This window comes from Bombina bombina, chromosome 1 (assembly GCF_027579735.1).
Source record: "Bombina bombina isolate aBomBom1 chromosome 1, aBomBom1.pri, whole genome shotgun sequence".
NCBI classification, from domain to species: Eukaryota; Metazoa; Chordata; class Amphibia; order Anura; family Bombinatoridae; genus Bombina; species Bombina bombina.
Genome location: NC_069499.1, coordinates 1,456,889,160 through 1,456,895,159, shown reverse-complemented (window position 1 = coordinate 1,456,895,159; position 6,000 = coordinate 1,456,889,160). Strand labels below are relative to the sequence as shown.

The window sequence follows — 6,000 nt, the reverse complement described above, 5'->3', positions numbered from 1 at the left end:
CCGAGGCTGGCTCTCTATTTTTTTTTTGCAAGCTATTTTGCCTGCAGCAGAGAAGAGACACTCAGATGGTGTTGAGGTGCCTAAGATGCAATAGTAGGGTTTTTCCAATTTCACCAAGGTGTGCTATTTATCTTTGTTAGCTCTCCACCAATGCAAGGGGCTTCATAAAAAAGTAAGCCTGGACTTTATTCTGACGTAAAAATATCTTGAATATCTATATGCGATGGTAAACAACCAGCTATAAGGTTAGGGGGGAAAAAATATCTCGTCCTCTCTTAAAATAACAGATATATATATATATATATATATATATATATATATATATATATATATATATATATATATATATATATAAAGATCATCCATTACTTATGGAATATATTCTCCTTCCCAACAGGAAGTTGCAAGAGTCCACCCACAGCAAAGCTGCTATATAGCTCCTCCCCTAACTGCCATATTCAGTCATTCGACCGAAAACATGCAGAGAAAGGAAAAACCATAGGGTGCAGTGGTGACTGTAGTTCAAATGAAAAAATTACCTGCCTTAAAGTGACAGGGCGGGCCGTGGACTGGATACACTACAAGAGAAATACATTTATCAGGTAAGCATAAAACAGAATTTATGTTTACCTGATAAATTTCTTTCTCCAACGGTGTGTCCGGTCCACGGCGTCATCCTTACTTGTGGGATATTCTCTTCCCCAACAGGAAATGGCAAAGAGCCCAGCAAAGCTGGTCACATGATCCCTCCTAGGCTCCGCCTACCCCAGTCATTCGACCGACGTTAAGGAGGAATAATAGCATAGGAGAAACCATATGGTACCGTGGTGACTGTAGTTAAAGAAAATAAATTATCAGACCTGATTAAAAAACCAGGGCGGGCCGTGGACCGGACACACCGTTGGAGAAAGAAATTTATCAGGTAAACATAAATTCTGTTTTCTCCAACATAGGTGTGTCCGGTCCACGGCGTCATCCTTACTTGTGGGAACCAATACCAAAGCTTTAGGACACGGATGAAGGGAGGGAGCAAATCAGGTCACCTAAATGGAAGGCACCACGGCTTGCAAAACCTTTCTCCCAAAAATAGCCTCTGAAGAAGCAAAAGTATCAAACTTGTAAAATTTGGTAAAAGTGTGCAGTGAAGACCAAGTCGCTGCCCTACATATCTGATCAACAGAAGCCTCGTTCTTGAAGGCCCATGTGGAAGCCACAGCCCTAGTGGAATGAGCCGTGATTCTTTCGGGAGGCTGCCGTCCGGCAGTCTCGTAAGCCAATCTGATGATGCTTTTAATCCAAAAAGAGAGAGAGGTAGAAGTTGCTTATTTGACCTCTCCTTTTACCTGAATAAACAACAAACAGGGAAGATGTTTGTCTAAAATCCTTTGTAGCATCTAAATAGAATTTTAGAGCGCGAACAACATCCAAATTGTGCAACAAGCGTTCCTTCTTTGAAACTGGTTTCGGACACAGAGAAGGTACGATAATCTCCTGGTTAATGTTTTTGTTAGAAACAACTTTTGGAAGAAAACCAGGTTTAGTACGTAAAACCACCTTATCTGCATGGAACACCAGATAAGGAGGAGAACACTGCAGAGCAGATAATTCTGAAACTCTTCTAGCAGAAGAAATTGCAACTAAAAACAAAACTTTCCAAGATAATAACTTAATATCAACGGAATGTAAGGGTTCAAACGGAACCCCCTGAAGAACTGAAAGAACTAGATTGAGACTCCAAGGAGGAGTCAAAGGTTTGTAAACAGGCTTGATTCTAACCAGAGCCTGAACAAAGGCTTGAACATCTGGCACAGCTGCCAGTTTTTTGTGAAGTAACACCGACAAGGCAGAAATCTGTCCCTTCAGGGAACTTGCCGATAATCCTTTTTCCAATCCTTCTTGAAGGAAGGATAGAATCCTAGGAATCTTAACCTTGTCCCAAGGGAATCCTTTAGATTCACACCAACAGATATATTTTTTCCAAATTTTGTGGTAAATCTTTCTAGTTACAGGCTTTCTGGCCTGAACAAGAGTATCGATAACAGAATCTGAGAAACCTCGCTTCGATAAAATCAAGCGTTCAATCTCCAAGCAGTCAGCTGGAGTGAAACCAGATTCAGATGTTCGAACGGACCCTGAACAAGAAGGTCTCGTCTCAAAGGTAGCTTCCAAGGTGGAGCCGATGACATATTCACCAGATCTGCATACCAAGTCCTGCGTGGCCACGCAGGAGCTATCAAGATCACCGACGCCCTCTCCTGATTGATCCTGGCTACCAGCCTGGGGATGAGAGGAAACGGCGGGAACACATAAGCTAGTTTGAAGGTCCAAGGTGCTACTAGTGCATCCACTAGAGCCGCCTTGGGATCCCTGGATCTGGACCCGTAGCAAGGAACTTTGAAGTTCTGACGAGAGGCCATCAGATCCATGTCTGGAATGCCCCAAAGTTGAGTGACTTGGGCAAAGATTTCCGGATGGAGTTCCCACTCCCCCGGATGCAATGTCTGACGACTCAGAAAATCCGCTTCCCAATTTTCCACTCCCGGGATGTGGATAGCAGACAGGTGGCAGGAGTGAGACTCCGCCCATAGAATAATCTTGGTCACTTCTTCCATCGCTAGGGAACTCCTTGTTCCCCCCTGATGGTTGATGTACGCAACAGTCGTCATGTTGTCTGATTGAAACCGTATGAACTTGGTCCTCGCTAGCTGAGGCCAAGCCTTGAGAGCATTGAATATCGCTCTCAGTTCCAGAATATTTATCGGTAGAAGAGATTCTTCCCGAGACCAAAGACCCTGAGCTTTCAGGGATCCCCAGACCGCGCCCCAGCCCATCAGACTGGCGTCGGTCGTGACAATGACCCACTCTGGTCTGTGGAATGTCATCCCTCGTGACAGGTTGTCCAGGGACAGCCACCAACGGAGTGAGTCTCTGGTCCTCTGATTTACTTGTATCTTTGGAGACAAGTCTGTATAGTCCCCATTCCACTGACTGAGCATGCACAGTTGTAATGGTCTTAGATGAATGCGCGCAAAAGGAACTATGTCCATTGTCGCTACCATCAACCCGATCACTTCCATGCACTGAGCTACGGAAGGAAGAGGAACGGAATGAAGTATTCGACAAGAGTCCAGAAGCTTTGTCTTTCTGGCCTCTGTTAGAAAAATCCTCATTTCTGAGGAGTCTATAATTGTTCCCAAGAAGGGAACCCTTGTTGACGGGGATAGAGAACTCTTTTCCACGTTCACTTTCCAGCCGTGCGATCTGAGAAAGGCCAGGACGATGTCCGTGTGAGCCTTTGCTCGAGGGAGGGACGACGCTTGAATCAGAATGTCGTCCAGGTAAGGTACAACTGCAATGCCCCTTGGTCTTAGCACAGCTAGAAGGGACCCTAGTACCTTTGTGAAAATCCTTGGAGCAGTGGCTAATCCGAAAGGAAGCGCCACGAACTGGTAATGTTTGTCCAGGAATGCAAACCTTAGGAACCGATGATGTTCCTTGTGGATAGGAATATGTAGATACGCATCCTTTAAATCCACCGTGGTCATGAATTGACCTTCCTGGATGGAAGGAAGGATAGTTCGAATGGTTTCCATCTTGAAAGATGGGACCTTGAGAAATTTGTTTAAGATCTTGAGATCTAGGATTGGTCTGAACGTTCCCTCTTTTTTGGGAACTATGAACAGATTGGAGTAGAACCCCATCCCTTGTTCTCTCAATGGAACAGGATGAATCACTCCCATTTTTAACAGGTCTTCTACACAATGTAAGAACGCCTGTCTTTTTATGTGGTCTGAAGACAACTGAGACCTGTGGAACCTTCCCCTTGGGGGAAGTCCCTTGAATTCCAGAAGATAACCCTGGGAGACTATTTCTAGCGCCCAAGGATCCAGAACATCTCTTGCCCAAGCCTGAGCGAAGAGAGAGAGTCTGCCCCCCACCAGATCCGGTCCCGGATCGGGGGCCGATATTTCATGCTGTCTTGGTAGCAGTGGCAGGTTTCTTTGCCTGCTTTCCCTTGTTCCAGCCTTGCATTGGTCTCCAAGCTGGCTTGGCCTGAGAAGTATTACCCTCTTGCTTAGAGGACGTAGCACCTTGGGCTGGTCCGTTTTTACGAAAGGGACGAAAATTAGGTCTATTTTTTGCCTTGAAAGGCCGATCCTGAGGAAGGGCATGGCCCTTACCCCCAGTGATATCAGAGATAATCTCTTTCAAGTCAGGACCAAACAGCGTTTTCCCCTTGAAAGGAATGTTTAGTAGCTTGTTCTTGGAAGACGCATCAGCCGACCAAGATTTCAACCAAAGCGCTCTGCGCGCCACAATAGCAAACCCAGAATTCTTAGCCGCTAACTTAGCCAATTGCAAAGAGGCGTCTAGAGTGAAAGAATTAGCCAATTTGAGAGCATTGACTCTGTCCATAATCTCCTCATAAGGAGGAGAGTCACTATCGAGCACCTTAATCAGTTCATCAAACCAGAAATATGCGGCTGTAGTGACAGGGACAATGCATGAAATGGGTTGTAGAAGGTAACCCTGCTGAACAAACATCTTTTTAAGCAAACCTTCTAATTTTTTATCCATAGGATCTTTGAAAGCACAACTATCCTCTATGGGAATAGTGGTGCGTTTGTTTAAAGTAGAAACCGCTCCCTCGACCTTGGGGACTGACTGCCATAAGTCCTTTCTGGGGTCGACCATAGGAAACAATTTTTTAAATATGGGGGGAGGGACGAAAGGAATACCGGGCCTTTCCCATTCTTTATTAACAATGTCCGCCACCCGCTTGGGTATAGGAAAAGCTTCTGGGAGCCCCGGCACCTCTAGGAACTTGTCCATTTTACATAGTTTCTCTGGGATGACCAAATTTTCACAATCATCCAGAGTGGATAATACCTCCTTCAGCAAAATGCGGAGATGTTCCAATTTAAATTTAAAAGTAATCACATCAGATTCAGCCTGCTGAGAAATGTTCCCTAAATCAGTAATTTCTCCCTCAGACAAAACCTCCCTGGCTCCCTCAGATTGGGTTAGGGGCCCTTCAGAGATATTAATATCAGCGTCGTCATGCTCTTCAGTAACTAAAACAGAGCATCCACGCTTACGCTGACAAGGGTTCATTTTGGCTAAAATGTTTTTGACAGAATTATCCATTACAGCCGTTAATTGTTGCATAGTAAGGAGAATTGGCGCGCTAGATGTACTAGGGGCCTCCTGAGTGGGCAAGACTCGTGTAGACGAAGGAGGGAATGATGCAGTACCATGCTTACTCCCCTCACTTGAGGAATCATCTTGGGCATCATTGTCATTATCACATAAATCACATTTAGTTAAATGAATAGGAATTCTGGCTTCCCCACATTCAGAACACAGTCTATCTGGTAGTTCAGACATGTTAAACAGGCATAAACTTGATAAGAAAGTACAAAAAACGTTTTGAAATAAAACCGTTACTGTCACTTTAAATTTTAAACTGAACACACTTTATTACTGCAATTGCGAAAAAACATGAAGGAATTGTTCAAAATTCACCAAACTTTCACCACAGTGTCTTAAAGCCTTGAAAATATTGCACACCAATTTTGGAAGCTTTAACCCTTAAAATAACGGAACCGGAGCCGTTTTAAGCTTTAACCCCTTTACAGTCCCTGGTATCTGCTTTGCTGAGACCCAACCAAACCCAAGGGGAATACGATACCAAATGATGCCTTCAGAAGTCTTTTATCAGTATCAGAGCTCCTCTCACATGCGACTGCATGCCATGCCTCTCAAAAACAAGTGCGCAACACCGGCGCGAAAATGAGACTCTGCCTATGCTTTGGGAAAGCCCCTAAAGAATAAGGTGTCTAAAACAGTGCCTGCCGATATAATTATATCAAAATACCCAGAATAAATGATTCCTCAAGGCTAAATAAGTGTTAATATCAATCGATTTAGCCCAAAAAATGTCTACAGTCTAAATAAGCCCTTGTGAAGCCCTTATTTACAATCGTAATAAACATGGCT

The 6,000-nt window shown here is 44.2% G+C and overlaps 1 protein-coding gene across 2 annotated transcripts in view; it reads right to left on the bottom strand.

The window, feature by feature from the left end:
* Nucleotides 1–6,000, bottom strand: part of PGS1 (phosphatidylglycerophosphate synthase 1) — a 398,675-nt gene that overhangs the window by 339,415 nt on the left and 53,260 nt on the right. The gene's annotated exons all lie outside the window — the stretch shown is intronic.